Raw genomic sequence first — 19,973 nt, 5'->3', positions numbered from 1 at the left:
CAAATGCAGTGAACGAACTGAAACAACATTTGTGTACAGCCCCATGTCTGGCGTATCCCGATCCAAAGAAGGAGTTCTACTTGGAAGCCGGATTCTCCAAGAACTGCCTGAGCGCTGGTCTCTACCAACGATACGACCAAGACAAAAGAGTCGTAGCGTATGCCAGCAAAACACTCCTGTCACCGGAGTGCAAATACTCAGACTGTGAAAAGGCGTTGCTCTGCACTGTATGGGCCATTCAAAGATTTTCCAACTACATTGGAGCACAAAAGGTTATCATAGAGACCTGTCACCAACCTGTCACTTTCCTTAACAGCCAACGCATCCGAGATGGCGTAGTCACCAACTCACGCATAGCCACGTGGTTGATGGCCCTCCAGGGGCGCAACGTTGAGGCACGATACGCCCAAAATCACAAATCGGCTTTGGGCAACGGCTTGGCGGCCTGCCAAAACTGCTCCGATGACACTCCAGCTTCCACACCGGAGCTGGAAATACCCCAAAACCAGCAACCAACCTGCCACCGGTACTTCGAAGAGAATGCGTGCCAAGGTATGCCCACTGCCTACGTCGATGGGTGTTCGTACAACCATGAGGGCATCCTAAAGGCAGGTGCAGGGGTGTTATGGTTAAACGACCAACCCTGCCCACCACAACACTTCAATTTGGGCTCCCAGTCATCGCAGTATGCGGAGGTAGCTGCTATCCTCATCACCCTCCAAATCGCAGTGGCCCACAACATCAAAGAACTCCTCATTTGCACAGACTCAAACTATGCCCGACTCAGTTTCACATGCCACCTCCCAGGCTGGAAACAAAATGGCTTCAAGACCGCAAACAACAAGCCGGTCAAACACCAACACCTATTCCGAACATGCGACGATATCACGACAACACACAACATGATCGTTTATTGGAAAAAGGTGAAAGGACATTCGAAGCTACCTGGCATGGACAAAGACTTGAATGACCAAACGGATGCCCTTGCCAAGACGGGCGCACTACAGGGTAATCTGTGGTCACCCCCCACCCAAACACCCACCCCTGATGTAGCAGCAGTCACCCGCAGCCAACGCACTGCTCCCGTACTTGCTCCCACATCACAGCCGCTATCACTAGCTCCACAAATTTCCAACAATGACATTGCCGACCTTCAAGCCTCGGACTCTGCCATCCACACGGTAAAAAACCTCCTCTCAAACCCCTCCTGCCCCCCGATCACGAAGTCTGACTTCGACAGCAACCCGAGCCTCAAACAGCTACACGACGTCAAGCACATGCTGCGTGTGCAAGAAGACATTCTGTGGTATGCCCCTGATGATCTCACTACGCCACGGCTTGTAATACCACACGGCCAAAGGGGGGTCATGCTCATGTATGCCCACGATGCACCATGTGCTGGACACCATGGCACCAAAGCCACTTACCAGACACTGAAACAAGTGGCATACTGGCCCGGCATGCAGCAGGATGTGGCAGAGTATGTTAGAGGATGCCTGGTGTGCTGCCAGTTCCAACCGGCAAACCCAACTCACAGAGCTCCACTGCAACGCAGAGGAGTCACGTTCCCATGGTCAGACCTCCAGATAGACTGGGTGGGGCCCCTGACCAGATCAACGAGAGGAAACAGGTATTTCCTCACGGTCGTGTGCCAATTCACCAAGTGGGTAGAGTGTCTTCCAGCACCGAACGACACGGCCCAGACTACAGCATACCTCCTGATGAACCACATTTTCAGCAGATTTGGGCTGCCATTGAGAGTCAACTCCGACAGAGGTACTCATTTTACCACCGAGATCATGCAGCAAATTTGGAGACTCCTGGGCGTACAGAGCCAACTGCACATCAGCCACCATCCAATCTCTTCAGGGATGCTGCTGTGGTTCACCCTCGTGTGCCTCCTGCCAACCAGAGGACAGCCGCAACCCGACATCACATCACCAGGTCCCGCATCCGGTATCGTACTGAGGGAACAACCGGGACTCCTCATCACCAACTGCCGGACTTACACTCAAAAAGTGTACGTGCGGTTGGACCCCCGCACTGTCTACAAAGCACACTATCCCAGCCACGTCGCCCAATATAGCTGGGCAGGGGCCCGATGGACGGAGAACGCCCTCACTCACGCGGAAGCCGACGTCCAGCACATGCTCGCCCAACTGGAGAAAATGACCGTCACACAAGCCGAGTTAAGTGGACACAACCGACGCACCAAACGGTTCTTGGGAGCCCTGCTCGGAGCCGCCGCTGCAGTCGGGACCCTATTTAACCTCGGCATGTCAAGTGTCAACGCGGTGAGCCTAACCACCGTAAGGCGGCATGTGGCCGAAATCCAAACAGAGATCCCCCAACTGAGAGAACAACTCACCACACAGAGCCAAACCCTTCAAAGCATCGGAAAAACTCTGAAGGGCACTGTAGTGGTTCTCAACACCCACAGCGTCCTGCTGAACCAGACAGTGAACTCAATGAAGCAACTGTTCACTGTTTTCCAAAATGACTTTGCCCAAACTCAGCTCGTCACAGCTCTAATGACAGACATGCTGTGGGAAGTGAGCTCCTCCATGGACAGCCTGGCCATGGGAAGGATTCCCCCATATCTTGTACCCCTTAGCCTCGTACAAACTGTGCTGGCCTCTGCTGCCGGCAGACCCACGGACCCTATCCAAACCCACCTTGCCTACTCCCTGGGTAGTGCCATCCTACTGCATGTCGACCCCGAACAAAGGGAGTTGGCCTTCCTCCTAAACCTACCTGTCATCGAACCAGATAACATCTACCGACTCAAAGACATTGTCAATGTCGGGTTTTGGAAGGGTAACACCCACATCAAGATACACACTCCAGCTGTGGTAGCATACCACGACAGCAACCCCCAACTGTACCTGGCTCCCAATTTACGCATGTGTGTTTTGACCAAAGACATTCATTACCTCTGCCCTAGCAAACCTTTCCTCAGAGACAATACTGAGGGAATCTGCGGGTTACAGCCCATGATCAGCGACACGCGCTGCCCTGCCGAGGCCAAGCCTCGCGCCCAAATCATCGGAACACAAGCTGAGATTGTGGGCAATCGATGGCTTGTTAACACTCCCACTCGCACCGCCACCCTGACTTACGATCAGCACGACACTGCCACTCGTGTCAGCCTGCCCAGTCAAAGTATGTGGATCCAGGTACCCCTGGGTGCCATCCTCCACCTCGATGACCTGGCCTTGTACCACTTCTCAAGTGAAGAGTACCAGTCAGAACTGGAGATCCCATCCTTTTTCATGAACCACAACCTCACTTTGGCCCCAGAGCTGGAACTGAGGATTGAGAAAGGGGGGTCCCAGTTAATTGACATTACTCCTGTCGACACTGCCCTCCAAGCACTCTCCCGACTGCCCATCCTGACCAGCTCCCCTATAGTCCAGGCTTGGACTGCCGCCGACACAGCCCTTTGCCTCTCCATGGCAATCGGGTACCTACTGACCCTGGGCCTAGCCTTCATCCTTTTCAAGAGGATGAAGGGGATGCAAGAGTCCATGGACAAGTGCCTGCCTGCCCTTCCCCGGGGTTTCAAGAGGAAACCAAGGAGAGGAGGCACCAACACGGAGAACGTACCAAATCTCATCGAAATGGACTCTCCCTTCGACGACCCGAAGGCCGAGGACCAGTAGGGACCACCTGCTGTCCGACATCTGTGCCATCCGACCTCGCTACCGTCCAACGAGATCCGCACGGGGACCTCACTGGCCGAAAGGGGGAAACTGTAGGGTCTGCACAGTCTCAAGGATGAGCAGGTCCCACCATAAACTGTGTTTAAGCCTCAATTCACGGAACTTTGGTTTGTAAATCTTACATCGATTCCGGCCCGGCAGACACTAATGGATCACGAGACTCTGTTTATGACTGTTTCGATAAGTCCCCTAACCTCTCCTCCGCGACTTCAAAGGGGGTGCAACACCACGGATCGGGTTTCTAGGGACCAGGTCCAAATTCCAAACAGTCATAAAAGGAAAATACACGCACACACCCACAGACACACACACACACGGCTCCCCTACATAGAGACTGTATGCACAAACATTATACCTACAAATATGAATGTATCTGCCATTGTAGTGCTCGCTGCATGTATGTGTTACTAGTGTAGAATTGTAGAATTGACTGTAATAGGTTAGTTTTCATGTGAAACTGTAGTAATAGAGTGTAAAGGGTATCTTCTTTATATGACGAGAGACACCTGTCGAGTTTGATTTCTCCGTAAAGCTGTGAATCCGAGCTATTCACTGACGTACGTTACATTTCTGTCAAATGCATCGTTCAATGTTTAATAACACTATGAAGAAAATGCACTGATTCAACATACCATAAATTTATTCGGGAGACAGGACAAAGGAATGTGGAAACCCGCCAAATTGCAACGCTAGCATTGGAGGACGTTATCAAGAAGGCGTTCTGGTCTGTTGTCTTTAAAACACCATGACACGCGTCTTTTGGTGGCACAAGTTTTCTGCACGAGTTCCTGCCGTCAAGACGGACTCTCTTCTTTATTTTCCGGTCATATTACAACAGTTAAACCTTCGTTTGAAACTTCGCCGAAACAACCTCCGGAAGAAGAAGCAACTATCAAACCGAGTGCTCCGAAACTCCAAGCACCCTGACTAACCTATGCAAGTATAACGTTTTCACGATTTTAAATACTGAGTTTCCTTGCTGGCTCTTAAAGGTGAACTGTTGCAATTTGACCTGCTTTGATCATCTCTTTCGTTTCTGCCTTTTCTTCTACTTTGTATGTATTTGTATTTACTTGTGTCCATTTAGCCGTATAACCTGTGTATTACCCGTTTCGTATATTAAACTCATTATATCCATGCTTATTGCTCACTTGCTCATTTTAGCAACAACCGAGTCACTTTAACGTTCTGATTCTAATATCCTTGCTCTATATTTGGAGGCTATGATAGAAAGTTAGTCTCCCGGCCCGAGAATAACATTTCTGTCGTGATAATCTGTGGATAATTTTCCGTTTCGGTGGACGAACTGATAGTTTTCCACATAATTATTAAACCAGAACTAATCATATATGTGATTGATTATAATTCGTTGTAGTTAATTCACCATATATGTTTAATTCCCCGTTGGGTCGATATATGAACGTCATAAAGCTTTCTGAATTATGATATTCATATTTCATCCATAAATTGATTAATAACTGTACATCGCTACACTGCGCATGGTCAAAAAATCCCATAAACACACTCCTAAACCTTGTGGAAGAGTTGAAGCTGTTATAGCTGCAAAGGGTGGGGCAACTCCATATTAAACCCTACGGATTAAGAATGGGATGTCATTAAAGTTCATGTGCACGTAAAGGCAGGCGTCCCAAAACTTTTGGCAATAAAGTGTGTGTATATCTATCTATAATATATTATATATGTATATATATATATATATATATATATATATATATATATATATATATATATATACACACACCTGTCAGTGGTCATAATGTTATGCCTGATCGGTGAAGTGAATAACACTTGCATCTCTTCATCACGGCACCTGTTAGCGGGTGGGATATATTAGGCAGCAAGTGAACATTTTGTCCTCAGTGTCCTCATGCTGACCACTGTTAACTTCAGAAAATGCCAACAGTGGGCATGTGTGCAATCAAACTGGACTAAGGAGCAATGGAAGAAGGTGGCCTGGTCTGATGAATCACGTTTTCTTTTACATCATGTGGATGGCCGCGTGCATGTGTCACTTACCTGGGGAACACATGGCACCAGGATGCACTATGGGAAGAAGGCAAGCTAGTGGAGGCAGTGTGATGCTTTGGGCAATGGTCTGCTGGGAAACCTTGGGTCCTGCCATCCATGTGGATGTTACTTTGACATGTACCACCTACCTAAGCATTGTTGCAGCCCATGTACACCCTTTCATGGAAACAATATTCCTTGGTGGCACTGGCCTCTTTCAGCAGGATAATGCGCCCTGCCACAAATCAAAATTGGTTCAGGAATGGTTTATTATTATATATATAATTTGTAGTTTAATTAGAATATGGGTAACAATATAATACAAATCAAAGGCAAGGCACATTTTGAGTACACAGTCATAACTAGAAACAAATCATGTTCAAATATATAAATGAACATCACATTTAAGTGTTTTCAAGGTGTTTGGTGTTTCTATGCACTGGAGAAAAAAAAACTTACCTCATGTAGAATATCAGTCCATTGTAGCTGTACATTGCTGTAGCTGTGCTGGTTTAATAGAACCTTAAAAGGTAGAATGTGGAGATATTTAACAGCTACAAACTCCAAACACTACATCGACATAATTCAAGACATTACATAAGGATACAATGTCAGCCAAAACAGAAGCATCAAGATAAGACCGACTGATGTAAGCAAATAAAACTAATTTGATGTGGTACACAACCTATATGGGGATAGCATGAGGGGAAAAAAAGTGTATGAGAAAAATACAAAAGTTTTTCACTATAACAGCATCTATCCCAAGAGACCCCACTGTTTACAGATTGAGTGATTATGACGGGGATGTTATTGATGGTGTTTTTATATGTAAGAATTACAAAAAATATTCCTAAATAAAAACAAGACATTTAAAATAAAAAATTACATAAGAAGAAGAAAGGTTGCAAAACATTATTGCTGGAACAATGGCTCAAGATGGCTTGTGAAAGTTGCATCATGTGTCGATCAGAAAGAACGGGTTGATATACAGACGCCATAAAAACAAATGACCTGCATTGGTTGCATACATTCAGGTAAAAACCAGCCATGGCTGAGGGTGGATTTTATGTTACACTGCCCTGCAAAGCCTCGTTATCTGCTTCCAGAAAATCACATATCTAGCTTTACAGCCAGGTAAGTGAGAACTATAAACTGTTTTGCGGTGTGTACTTTGATTGTTGGACCAGTTCGAAGGAAGAGACAAAAGCATGAGGTGGAGAGTAGTAGCAGAAAAGAAGAAACTCTGAGAGTCTAAGCCTTTCAACCTTTATCTGGGTGATTCTCACGAAAACTTTGTTTTAAAAATGTCAAGCATGAAAATGTGAAAAATGCTTGAATATACTTTTTTTTTCTCCAGACATTAGAAACAAAGTCTGGAGTATTTGTGAAAATTAATTTTAAAAATTTTACTTATCATTTAACACTTTTTTTTAAACAATTTCGAAAATAAATCCGAAAAAATCTCATTACCGCAACAGTCTGAAAACATCAACACTGTTAGTGTCACGAATCCTGTCAATTCCCGGACTACATTTCCCATCATCCTCCCTGCCAGTCACATGCTCACACTCCACACCAATCACCCATTGCCACATACACCTGTAGCACAGTATCTGGACTATAAAGGACTCACTCACACATCACCTGATCGCGAAGTCATGTTAACAGTTCCGTTGCATTTCTGAACGTTTATTATCCTGTCTGCCTGTTTGTTGCCGTTACTGCCTGTTACCTGTTATTGACCCGTTGCTGCCTGTCCTGACCTCTGCATTGTCTAACGTCCTGTGAGTGATATCCGCCTGTCCTGACCATTGCCTGTTTCCTGACTACGACTCTGCCTGTTCCTTGCTGTTCCTGCTTGCCCCTGTTCGACCCAGCCTGTACGACCATGCTCACTGTAAATAAAAGCTTGCACATGGATCTCTGTCTGAGTCCCGTCTCGTTACAGAAGACTTTGCCAAAACAACGATCCAGCAGCTTTCCCGGAGAGCATCTACACGGTATGGACATTACGCAAGTGCTATTGTGGAGTTCGCAGGGCACGCGATCGTTAGAGGAATATATGCAGGAATATCTAGACATTGCTTAACTCTCTGATCTTCCGGACTGTGCTCTGATTGATTTCTTCTATGATGGTGTCAACCAACCTCTCCAGAATCAACTAAGACGAGAGGGACCGCGTTCGTCACTCAGCAGCTTTATGGACTATGCATTGTTGTCTGTTGGGTCTCTGTTTACTGTGGGGGTCGCGGAGGAATGCGACACCATGGTAGATCACGTAATGGCCGCCGCGCCACGGAACACGCACCAGATGGCGGCTACCATCACAACAGCAACACGTCATGTCTCCGCTGATCACCCAGAGTCACGTCATGTCTTCGCTGATCGCCCAGAGCAACGTCATGTCTCTGGATGTGTGGCTGATTTCAGCGCGAGCGGCTGGCATTCCCAAGCATCAACCGGTCGCTTCGCACTCCAGCCCACCGGTCGCTTCGCTCTCAAGCCCGGTGGCCGCTTCGCTCTCAAGCCTGCCAGACGCTTCGCACGCGAGCTCGCCGGTTGCATCGCACTCAAATTCGTCTGTTGCAATGTTCTCAAAGTCGTCTGTTGCAACGCGCTCAAGTTCTCCGGTGGCAACGCGCTCAAGTTCTCTGGTTGCAACGTACTCAAGTTCGAGTCTGCCGGTTACTACGCACTCAAGTTCGAGTCCGCCGGTTGCTACGCACTCAAGCTCTCGGGATGCGATGGACGAGATGGCCGCTTCGCCAGTGCCCACGGGCAAGATGGCCGCCCCTTCTGTGCCTGGGATAAAAGGGGTCGTTCCAGCCATTGAGTCCGCTCCAGAGCCCAAACTGCTTGCCCTGTCGACGCCGCCCAAGCGTCCTGCCCTGCCTGCGCCGCCCAAGTGTCCTTCCCTGCCTGCGCCGCCCAAGCGTCTTGCCCTGCCTGCGCCGTCCGAGCTCCTTACTCTGCCAGCACCGCCCAAGCGCCTCGCTCTGCCAGCGCCACCCGAGCTCCTTACCTTGCCAGCGCCACCCGAGCTTCTTGCCCTGCCAGCGCCACCTAAACGCCTTGCTCTGCCGGCACCACCCGAGCTCCTTGCCCATGAACCCGCCAAGGCCTCCGTTGATTTCCCCAAGAACTTTTTTTTGGGGGGGGGGCAGTATACCTAGGGGTGGGGAGCTGGTGGGTGGGGACCCTGCCCGGCCACTGCCGTTATCGGTCTTTGAACTACTATGGCCGTTTATGGACCCTGACCTGCCGTGGTTACCCAAGCCACCTGACCTGCCGTGTTTACCCAAGCCACCTGACCTGCCACGGTTACCCAAGCCACCTGACCTGCCGTGGCGGCCCAAGCCACCCGACCTGCCGTGGTTACCTGGATCACCTGATCTGCCGTGGTTGCCCGAGCCACCTGACCCCCCGTGGCCGCCTGTGGCACCTGACCCGCCATGGCTACCCATGGCACCTGATCAGCCATGGCTACCTGTGGCACCTGGCCCACCGTGGTTGCCTAAGTCCCTGGAGCTGCATTGGAGACCCCATTCCCAGCTGCCGACAGATCCAATGCACCCACCCCTCCTCCCCGATTGTACCATCTACGGCGCGAGGACATGCCTTCCGGGAGGGGGACATTCTGTCACGAATCCTGTCAATTCCCGGACTACATTTCCCATCATCCTCCCTGCCAGTCACATGCTCACACTCCACACCAATCACCCATTGCCACATACACCTGTAGCACAGTATCTGGACTATAAAGGACTCACTCACACATCACCTGATCGCGAAGTCTTGTTAACAGTTTCGTTGCATTTCTGAGCGTTTATTATCCTGTCTGCCTGTTTGTTGCCGTTACTGCCTGTTACCTGTTATTGACCCGTTGCTGTGTCGTGGTCTGCTTGTGAACTCATGAACGCACTTGCAAGAAGTGTCATGGAGGAGAAAGAGAAAGTTGAATAAAGTCGATATTTTGTTTTCTTTGCAAACAAAAAGTGTTCTCGTCCCTTCATAAAATTCAGATTGAACACCTGATGGCAGATGGACTATTTTGACGATGTCTTTCATACTTCAAACATCTGGGCTTTTGTGATGGTAAGTGATTAATGACAAAATTTTCACTTTGGAGTGGAGTAACCCATTAAGGTCCTTGCAAACTGAGTCCAAAATTATCATATGCATTTTTTCGTTTTTCTTTTTTTTTTCATATTTGTCATCCTTTCCTATCAAAATGCTTGCTATGGATACGAAAACGCAGAAAATCGAACCTGATCCAATTTTTTTTTTTATGACGGACTAAAGAGGAAGTGTGTAAACTCGATTGACACAACATGAGGTCGTATTTATTTTTTAATGAGAGAAAATTTCAGACTCAGTGTGCAATGACCTTTACACAGTAATAAACTACATTTCAGTTCTTAGTTTACTGTAGTTTTAAACCATCTCTTATTTACAGCTTTAAGGATGTTTCATCCAGCAACTCAACATAAAAACATCATTTTCTATTTTTTTTAGGTAGTTACTTTAGTTTATTTGCTTTGAGTTTGAAGATGTTGTTCAATATGTTTACTCACCTGATGAATTCTCATTGTCCCAGGTACTGTCTTCAGGTCTGGTGGTCCTAATTCGGCGCTTGTTTTGACATCTTCCTCCATAATTTTAAAGAGCCTTACAGATGAATTGAGATTTAGCTGCTCAAAAAGAGTGTTGGCATCTGGTATGCTGGTACCATAGGACACAATTCTGTCAGCCAGGTTTTTCAAGGCACCACCCACTCCATCAGGAGCACCCTTTCCATGGGATGCTTCTGTGAAGTTCCATGTTACACGATTAAATCCTCTCATGAATGGCACTGTTGAGGCTAGATAAAAGTTGGTTTTGTTCCGGTATTGAGATGTGGGCCAATCTGAAATAAAGTTGATGTCCCTTGCATTTGGATGCTCCTCTCGTATGCTCCTCAGTACCGGGTCAAGGTGAGCCCATGTGGCTATGGCATTGTTTGTTGCCAGTTTACAGATATTGAGATGTTTACATTTGCTTGTTGGGGTAATATTGCTTGTCAACTGAAAACAAAGTTTCCCCATTTTGATGGCGGATTGTAATCCAGAAAGATCCAAATGACAATCACCAGTGACAACTGGATTCACCCGTAGTCAATAAGCAAAAGACGTCGGACTGAGTGGCTACAGAAATTGAAATCTACAGGTAACGCTAATACACACTAAATACATAGTCACGCAATGCTGATGTTGTTAACATGAACAATTTGAGAACAAAGTATAACAACAATAATAATTTGCACAGTTTGATGCGATATGAGCTAAGCGATTGTTAGATTTAATCACCATTGGCAGCGCGATTTATTGTTGTCCTAATGCTTTTTCCCTCAGTTGGTCATAAAAAAGTGGCAGAAATGTTACTTACTTGTTCAGATGACATTTTCCGGTGAAAATTCCTACTTTGGTCATACTTCAAGACTACAATCTGTGATTCTGAAGTGCAGTATCCACCGGTATGGTGACTGACAGCAAACATTAGATTCATCCGCGCTGACGAGCTGTGCCGATGCACAACGCACGTACAGACAATAATTCCGCATATAACTGCAATTGCAGATTTCAAACAGAGATGGCGACTAAGAGGCAAATCTTACAGACAGCAGCTTTAAAGGTGCCCTAGAATTAAATATTGAATTTATATTGGCATAGTTAAATAACAAGAGTTCAGTACATGGAAAAGACATACATTGAGTTTCAAACCCCATTGCTTCCTCCTTCTTATATAAATCTCATTTCTTTAAAAGACTTCCGGAAAACACGCGGATCTCAACATAACACCGACTGTTACGTAACAGTCGGGATCATTAATATGTATGACCCCAATATTTGCATATATGCCAGCCCATGTTCAAGGCATTAGACAAGGAAAGGCAGTATTAACGTCTGGATCTGTGCACAGACAAGGTAAGCCAGCAAGAACAACAGCGAAAAATGGCAGATGGAGCAATAATAACTGACATGATCCATGATAGCATGATATTTTTAGTGATATTTGTAAATTGTCTTTCTAAATGTTTCATTAGCATGTTGCTAATGTACTGTTAAATGTGTTTAAAGTTACCATCGTTTATTACTGTATTCACGGAGACAAGAGCCGTCATTATTTTCATTTTTAAACATGTGCAGTCTGTATAATTCATAAACACAACTTCATTCTTTATAAATCTCTCCAACAGTGTAGAATTAGCCGTTAGCCACAGAGCATAGCCTCAAACTCATACAGAATCAAACGTAAACATCAAAATAAATACTTAATTCACATAATTCGAAGAATGCATACAGCATGCATGACAAACATCTTGTAAAGATCCATTTGAAGGTTATATTAGCTGTGTGAACTTTGTAAATGCACTGTAATATAGTCGAGAGCTCGTGTGGCAGGGAGCGCGCGATTTAAAGGGGCGGCGCTGCCAAAATCAGTGTATAGTTAATGATGCCCCAAAATAGGCAGTTAAAAAAATTAATTTAAAAAAAATCTATGGGGTATTTTGAGCTGAAACTTCACAGACACATTCAGGAGACACCTTAGACTTATATTACATCTTGTGAAAAAGCATTCTTGGGCACCTTTAACTATTTTATTTTGATTTATAGCATGTTTCATATTACCCTGCATATTTTTCTGCTAATTGTTTATCGTATCTCAAGTTGTAATGCAGTGGCATCTGCTCATGCTCGCCAGACTTTTCCTCATATTGGTGTCGGCCTGGAGGTTTTCCTTGTGCGTTTTGGATCGTCTTTGGGGTTGATGTTGACGCGGCCTTGTTGAGCATGGTCTTACGTTACACCTCCCACCAGCTGTTATCTCTTAAACAGAACTATTATCTGGCTAAAGACACTTATGCCTGTCAAAGCGGTACATTCATCGGAGCTCAGGATGCAGTTATACACCTTGATCTTCTCTCATCCCGATTCTTAATTCCCGATGAAAGAACAAAAGACCGTCTCACTCTGGAGTTATTTCTGGTAATTTATTATTGTTGCCCTGCGCGGGGTGGAATTCCAATGCTGTTACAACATATCAGTCCATAAGCCTTTGCACTTGAAAAAACTCGAACATTCATTATAAGCTCCAAATAAAAAGTAAAATGACAGTAACAAACATGTGCCTTTTATATGAAACAAATCCTTTCTCTCTGGCTTTCTTACTGTTGTATATTCTTTCTGTTATCACATATTTGCCCAATGGTGTGTTTAGGTTATTAGGGGCCCTAAGCAAATCTCCGGGATGGGGCCCCGTCATCGTGTTCCCGGGGGTTTATCAACTGGCAAGTTTCAATGCAAGCCTTATCAGCAGTGCCGCGTTAAGCCTTTGCGGGGCCCTGGGCTAACGCAGCTCTGAGGCCCCCCCAACCCCCCCAAAAACAAAACCACAACACCAATCAAAACAACACAGTATTAAGACGCGCATGTTATACTCGTGAAATAATAAATAAATACAAAGCGCACGTCGTAATTCCATAGTAGACTGAAAATTATATACATTAAACTATAATATTAATATTCTAATCAGAAACAGCCCAGCAAATAAAATTAATTCAGTATCACTCACCACTAAAAGGGCTTCTTCCTGCTCTTCTTCAAAGAGAATTCCTCAATTAAATCCTTAAAATCAAGTTGACGCAGAATGTCGTACTCACTTGACATTACTGTCAAACAGTTCAGCCTTTGTTCATGCATCGATGTCCTCAGTTTATTTTTTATAAGTCCCAATTTTGAAAATGACCTCTCTCCTGAAGCATTTGACACAGGGAGGGTGAGAAAGATCCTTAACGCAATTTCAACATTCGGAAACGCACACTGGAGCTGCTTTTCTTTGAGGATAAGCATTAAATTTCTAGGCGAGAGGTCGTTGGTCAAGGAGCAGAAAAACGCAATAAACTGCACAAGTTCATCATCTAAATGCTCCTGTAGATCTTCAGTATTTCTGTACGAGATTCCGACAGGCCACGCGCATCTCTTCAGTTGGCATACCTTTTAGACAGGTTAAAAAGCCCCAGTAGCGGCAGGTTTCTTCATATGAATTACACCTTCTCTGTAACATACTGATCAGGTTGTCAATAATGACAAGAAACACATCAACACGGAACTTTTCACTGTCCGTGAGAATATGATCGGGAGTTGTGGATTCATCTGCTCTTGTTTTTCTTTTTATTTTGCGACTGGTTGCGGTTCTGTATTCTTGGTTGACAGACATTTGTTTAGCCATTATCTCAAACTCTTCAAACTGCTCGCGTAAATTTTCAACGAAAGTTGCAAGTGACTGAAGCATTTCTACAGCTGTCACTAGATCCAGGTCTACTTTTTGAAGAATTGAGCTAGTTTTCTGAAAGTTTTGCAGGATCTTAACCTTAACCTCTTCCATAATATGCATAAAAATGCAGTCTCAAGACGGCCCATTTTTTTCACAAGAGATTGAGCTTCATTTCGAGTAGCAGGGTTTTGACTGTCGTCTGCTGACAAGTTAAGCAAGACATCCATTATCTTTTTATAATGCAGTAAAAGGGCCTTGGTGGCCTGCGCGTGAGCGGCCCAATCGGGTGTCGGACAGTCCTTTTAATGTCTCCAGGCGACAGTTTTCGTTTAATTCAAGTCCATCCATAAAAACTTTCCATCGCCTAGGGGATGCCGAAAAAAAATTAAAACATGACTGTATAAATCCAAAAAATGAAACTGTCTCACTGCAGCAAGCAACACTGTTCATTCCAACAAGGTTCAGTGAATGAGCAGCGCATGGTATCCAGTCTGCTAATGGGTTCACCTCCTGAATGTGAGCCCTCAAACCCCTATAAAGACCAGACATATTCGACGCATTATCATAGCACTGGCCCCTGCAGTTTTTAATATCAAGATTCATCTAATTTAGAATCCTCTGATACAGACTTGAAAAGTGAATCTCCCGTGTGACTAAATATGGGTAGAAATTTTAGAAAGCGTTCGAATATTTCCTCCTTCTGTAGAAACATAACGTACCACAAAGGTGAGCTGGTCCACATGTGCCAAGTCGGGGGTGGAATCGACTATTAGGGAAAAATATTTAGAGCTCTGTATTTGAAGAATTATTTCAGCTTGAACTCTCTGTCCCATCAGTGCAATAAATTCCTCGCATACTGTGTTAGATAGATAAGATGCAGTTCCCCTGCCCTTATTTCCATATGTTCTCATGTGTTCTGCAAGAAAAGGGTCAAACTTGCTAAGAAGTTCAAGTATCCCTAAACAATTGCCATTGTTTGGAGACCCGATCGTCTCAACGTCTCCCCGGAATGCAAGGCCGCGTTCTGAAAGAAACTGTATGACCGCAACCACCCGTTTTAGAACTTCTTGCCAATATTTCTGCTCGTCTTCACATTGCTCTTTCAGTTCTGCATCTATTCCATGAGCCTGTGTCCGTGCCAACCATGTAAGCATGGCATTTCTATGAGGCTGACTTGATTCACGTTCCTCCGCACGCGCGCACGCATGTTTCCAATCACAAAAACCGGAGTGAGAAAAAGAACTCGACTGCCCAAATAACCGACAAAAGAAGCAATACACGTTTCCAGTCGAAGGAGAATAAACAAGCCATTCTCTTTGCACAGTTTCGCCATTGCGCATAGAGCGAGTAAACAAGGTTTTGCTTAAACACCTCTTCTGGTTTTTGTAAATTCGCTCTGATGCATGGAATGGCGCGTCTTTATTTTGACACAACAGGGATGCTTTTACGCCCTTACTAACCCAGTAAGAACGCAATTCCTCAGTGACAGCAAGGCCCCAACAAGCAACATCAGTGGATGTAATGTGTTCTTTAATAGGAGAAAACTGCTGGCCTGTATCAGTTGCATCATCATCGACCTCACCATCCACCTGATTCAGAAGTGCTGGCAGAAGGAGGGGGGTAGGTAGCGGCCTATATTCGGCCTATCTGTGGCCGAGGCCGCCGATGTCTCGCCAGATTCGCATAGCTCCGCGGCTGATGTTGTAGCTGAATCTGATAGGGAATTAGTCTCGTTGTCTTTACCTCTGTCGGCAGTGTCAGCTATGGGTTCTTCTGAATTTTTTTTAAAGAAAGTCGTAAGCTTTGGCATTTTTCTCAGAGTTTCTTCATTTCTCTGTTTTTTTTTGTTGCTGCTCTTTTCTCTTTTTAGCGCCACTGTCATATTTTCTTAGGCCTACATTTTCGTTCGACATGGTGATGATGTCCTGTATTTACTGCGTGTCCGCTGTGAATCTTGATTTGTGTGTGGCAACGATGCTCTACATAGGCATAATTACCTCGATCATATCTTGTTTTAAAATGCAAAATAATTTTTCTCGGGGGCCCCCTAGTGTTCGGGGCCCTGGGCTGCAGCCCATGTTGCCCATTAGGATAACGCGGCCCTGCTTATCAGTATGTCACAATATTACCCTGTTTGGACTTTGTTTTCTGTTTTTTATCATTTTCCTGCCAGTCTGGCAAATTTTCTCAAGAAAAAAAATCTCTCAACTAAAGGTCCTTTCACACTGGACGCGATTTTGACGCGCGAATTATTCGCGCGATGGTTTTATTTTTTGATCAGCTGTTTGTGTAATGAGTGCTTCCACACCGAACGCGAATGTGCTGCTGCGAAAAAACGACGTTTATTTTTTTCGCTTCGATGTCGATTTTGTTTCACTTTCGAAGCGACAGAAAAGGCTTCAACCAATCAAATACAAGGAAACAAAGGTACATGCAAGTCGCTGTAGGCTATAGACAAGGATAACATAACCTTTTGAGGTAAAACTTGTTGATTTTTTTTTTTTTTTAAACCTAATTGTGTCCGTGACTATGGAGAGTGAATGTGTTGCCGTCAGTACGACTGTGGCACTTGTTTACATTGTGACTGGAAACATCGTAATATCAACACTTGAACATAACAATCAGTGAGGACAGCACCTTATACAGACTGCCAAACGCTGTTCCAGATCTATTGGTTCCCTGAAGTTTGTGGTTTGTCTCGTCAGATGCGGTGCCATTGTCTGGAGGAGCTCCTCAAATTGTCCTACGGACATTCGAAAGTATGTACGGCCGTGATAAAGTTTTAACTCCTGTACAAGATTAGCGTACTCCCCCTCAGACTCTCTGTTCTTTAAGACTGGGTGCACCCAAAATGTTGTTTGTCCTGAGCAGTTAAACTGACCGACTTTTTCAACAGGATGAAGATTATTTTGTTGAAATATATATATTTTTCATTCAGCTGTCGCCGCGAATGTTTTGGAATCTTTCAGAGCACAAACGTCGCAAATGCGCGTCGCGGCTGATGTGAATGGTTTTGACGTGAACTATTCGCACGCGAACTATTCGCTTTTTCGTTAAGCTTTTCCGTTACGCGTCCGGTGTGAAAGGGCCTTAATGCTGTAAAATATACAAGGATCAGTTGGTACTATAGTATACATTTATATTGTAGGTTAAAATTAACTTATTTGTATACAAACTTAAATTACACTTAAGGAAATTTAATAATAGGCCTAATAAAGTTGGTACTACATTAATATTGTAGGTTAAAATTAACTTGGGCCTATTTGTATAAAAACTTAAAATAGGAAATTTTTATAAGTTATAATAGGCCTACTAACATTAAAATTGTTTCTACTCCAGTTTTTTTTTTTTTTTTGAAATATAAACATTTAAATGGTGGCTGTCAACTTGACGGATGTTTTTCAAACATGCATTATATAGGCTATTAAAGAACATTAAAAATTATAATTAATATGTAATATGGTGCATATAGGCTATTAAGCTAAATGGTTCTCTCTAGAGTTAATTTTTCTTGCTGAGTAGTGAGTTTATGTTCATGATGAATATGTTTGTTCTGAGGTAAATGTGACATTACGTTTGTTTATTACAAGATATTTTAGTAATGTCTTTCCGCGGTTGAAACAATGATTGAGCGCGATTACACAAGACATGATATGGAATTTAGTAAGTTTATCTTTTAACAAACCTTTAGTTCATTCATGTATATTTCGTGCTGTAACTGGTATTAAAGCGGAGGAGAGGATCAGTTCACGTGCACGTCAGGCTGCTGCTTCTTCTAGAACTGAGGCGTTACGATCTGTCACGGCACAATAAAAAGCACCAAATCCATTTTCTTGCGCTTTTTAAAGTGGGTATATGCAAATCCTTGACATTTCCTAGCGGGTATACAGCATGTACCTGTGTATCACATAGACCACACCACCGTGGGAGAAAATCCCCACTCAGGAGAAATCGCAAGGGCCCCCCAAGCCCGACGCAATTGCGTGATTTGCGTTGTGGGTAAACACACTACTGTATTTGTCTGCTTATGAGTCATTATAAATAATTATAAATATGACATAAATACGAGAGTATAGCCTGTAGCTGTGTTGTTTTTCATTCAGCATTTTTTAAGAGTATTGTACAGCAGGTAAAACGGCCTGTCACATGTCGGTTACACAACAGGTCTCCTTTTGAAGGTTGCTACCTGTCACGTTTGAGTACACTGAGGCAGAAGATTAACTCAAATGAAGATTTATTGGCAGAGGAGGTCATAATGTGAGAAAACGGCTTCTCATTTCTGTAGAATCCTGTGTAGAATCAATATGTTACATAATAAAGTACGTCACATCATTTATGATAAATGGTCCTAAGCTCAGCCCCCTTCTGTCCTCACCTTTTGATGGACAGATTATAAAGAGCAGCAGAGCATGAGCTTCTTCACTTTTCTTACAGCACAGGAGTGCTGAACACTTTCTCTGCACAGGAATGAAATCAGGTTCTGCTTCTTTTTACTTTATTTATAATAATGCAATTCTATTTGTTTTTAGTTTGCATAACTGTTAATTACTGACCAATGATTACTGTTTTATTATAACAGATTATCCTGAATAATGGGTGTCCAGGTTTCAGTCGTCAATCAGACTCCTTATACCTGGTATTTTTCCACTCAGGACAGGGGGGTAAGAACTTTTGGTGCATTCACTACACAAGATTGTTTGTGCAATTCTATATTCAAAATCCTGTTTCATAGTTTTTTTTCCCTAGTTAGCATTTCCTCTGATTAGCCAGATAATAACTTAAAGCATGACATAATATCTCACAACAATATCAGTTTGTTCTTTACGTGTTATTTTAATTGGTAACACTTTAGAATATTGTTCTGTCATTAAAGGTTCAAGAAACCCTAAAACACATTTTCTTTGAGATGTTAACAGATATGTACAGGTTGCACATCACTGAAAACAACAATAGTACTCGTTATGTTTATTATTAAAGGGTTAGTTCACCCAAAAATTAAAGTTCTGCCATTTATTACTCACCCTCATGCCGTTCCACACCCATAAGACCTTCATTCATCTTCGGTATTTTAGATATTTTAGTTGAAATCCGATGGCTCCGTGAGGCCTACATAGGGAGCAATGACATTTCCTCTCTCAAGATCCATAAATGTACTAAAAACATATTTAAATCAGTTCATGTGAGTACAGTGGTTCAATATTAATATTATAAAGCCACGAGAATATTTTTGGAGCTCCAAAAAAACTAAATAACGACTTATATAGTGGCCGATTTCAAAACACTGCTTCAGGAAGCTTCGGAGCACAAATCAACGGACAAGCCACGCAAAATCGCGTTCAGTATCGAAGATGAATCGACTTCGATAATGAACCCGATTTTGCGTGGCCTGTCCGTGAACTACGGCTCTGTCTATTAAAAGGCGCTCCATTTGAAAGCAGGTGATGGCGATTTAGCGGTAATCAGGGAACCGGCTTTACTGACGAAATGCGCGTGAGAATCGCATGCGATATATCGCCCAGCCCTAATTTCTGACCCCTCCACGCCACAAGTGTTTCTGGTTTTGTTCCTAAATTACTGATTTTTTATTCCATATATCTTGTTGGATGTGAGAAGTCGCACCAGACTATTTCAATTAATAGTATTATATTAGTAATAGTATTATATAATTATATTACACTCTGTAACAATGAGAGAGACACTGCTGTTTACATTTAGTATGGTAAATAAGATATTTATAGTATAGGTATAAAAAATATTTTAGTAGGCCTAATGAAATTTGAAGTAGGCTAAATGAGAAATAATGCAAAGGAAAGTAAATTTTCTGAAATGTTGTGCTTTCTTGCGCTTGAAGGATAATATGGCCCTCCTATGAGGTGTCAATCACAGAAATGGCCCCCCGACAATTTGAGT

The sequence above is a fragment of the Megalobrama amblycephala genome, linkage group LG14 (genome assembly GCF_018812025.1).
Source record: "Megalobrama amblycephala isolate DHTTF-2021 linkage group LG14, ASM1881202v1, whole genome shotgun sequence".
NCBI lineage: Eukaryota > Metazoa > Chordata > Actinopteri > Cypriniformes > Xenocyprididae > Megalobrama > Megalobrama amblycephala.
The sequence above is the reverse complement of the archived record's forward strand: the minus strand, read 5'-3'. Positions refer to the sequence as shown.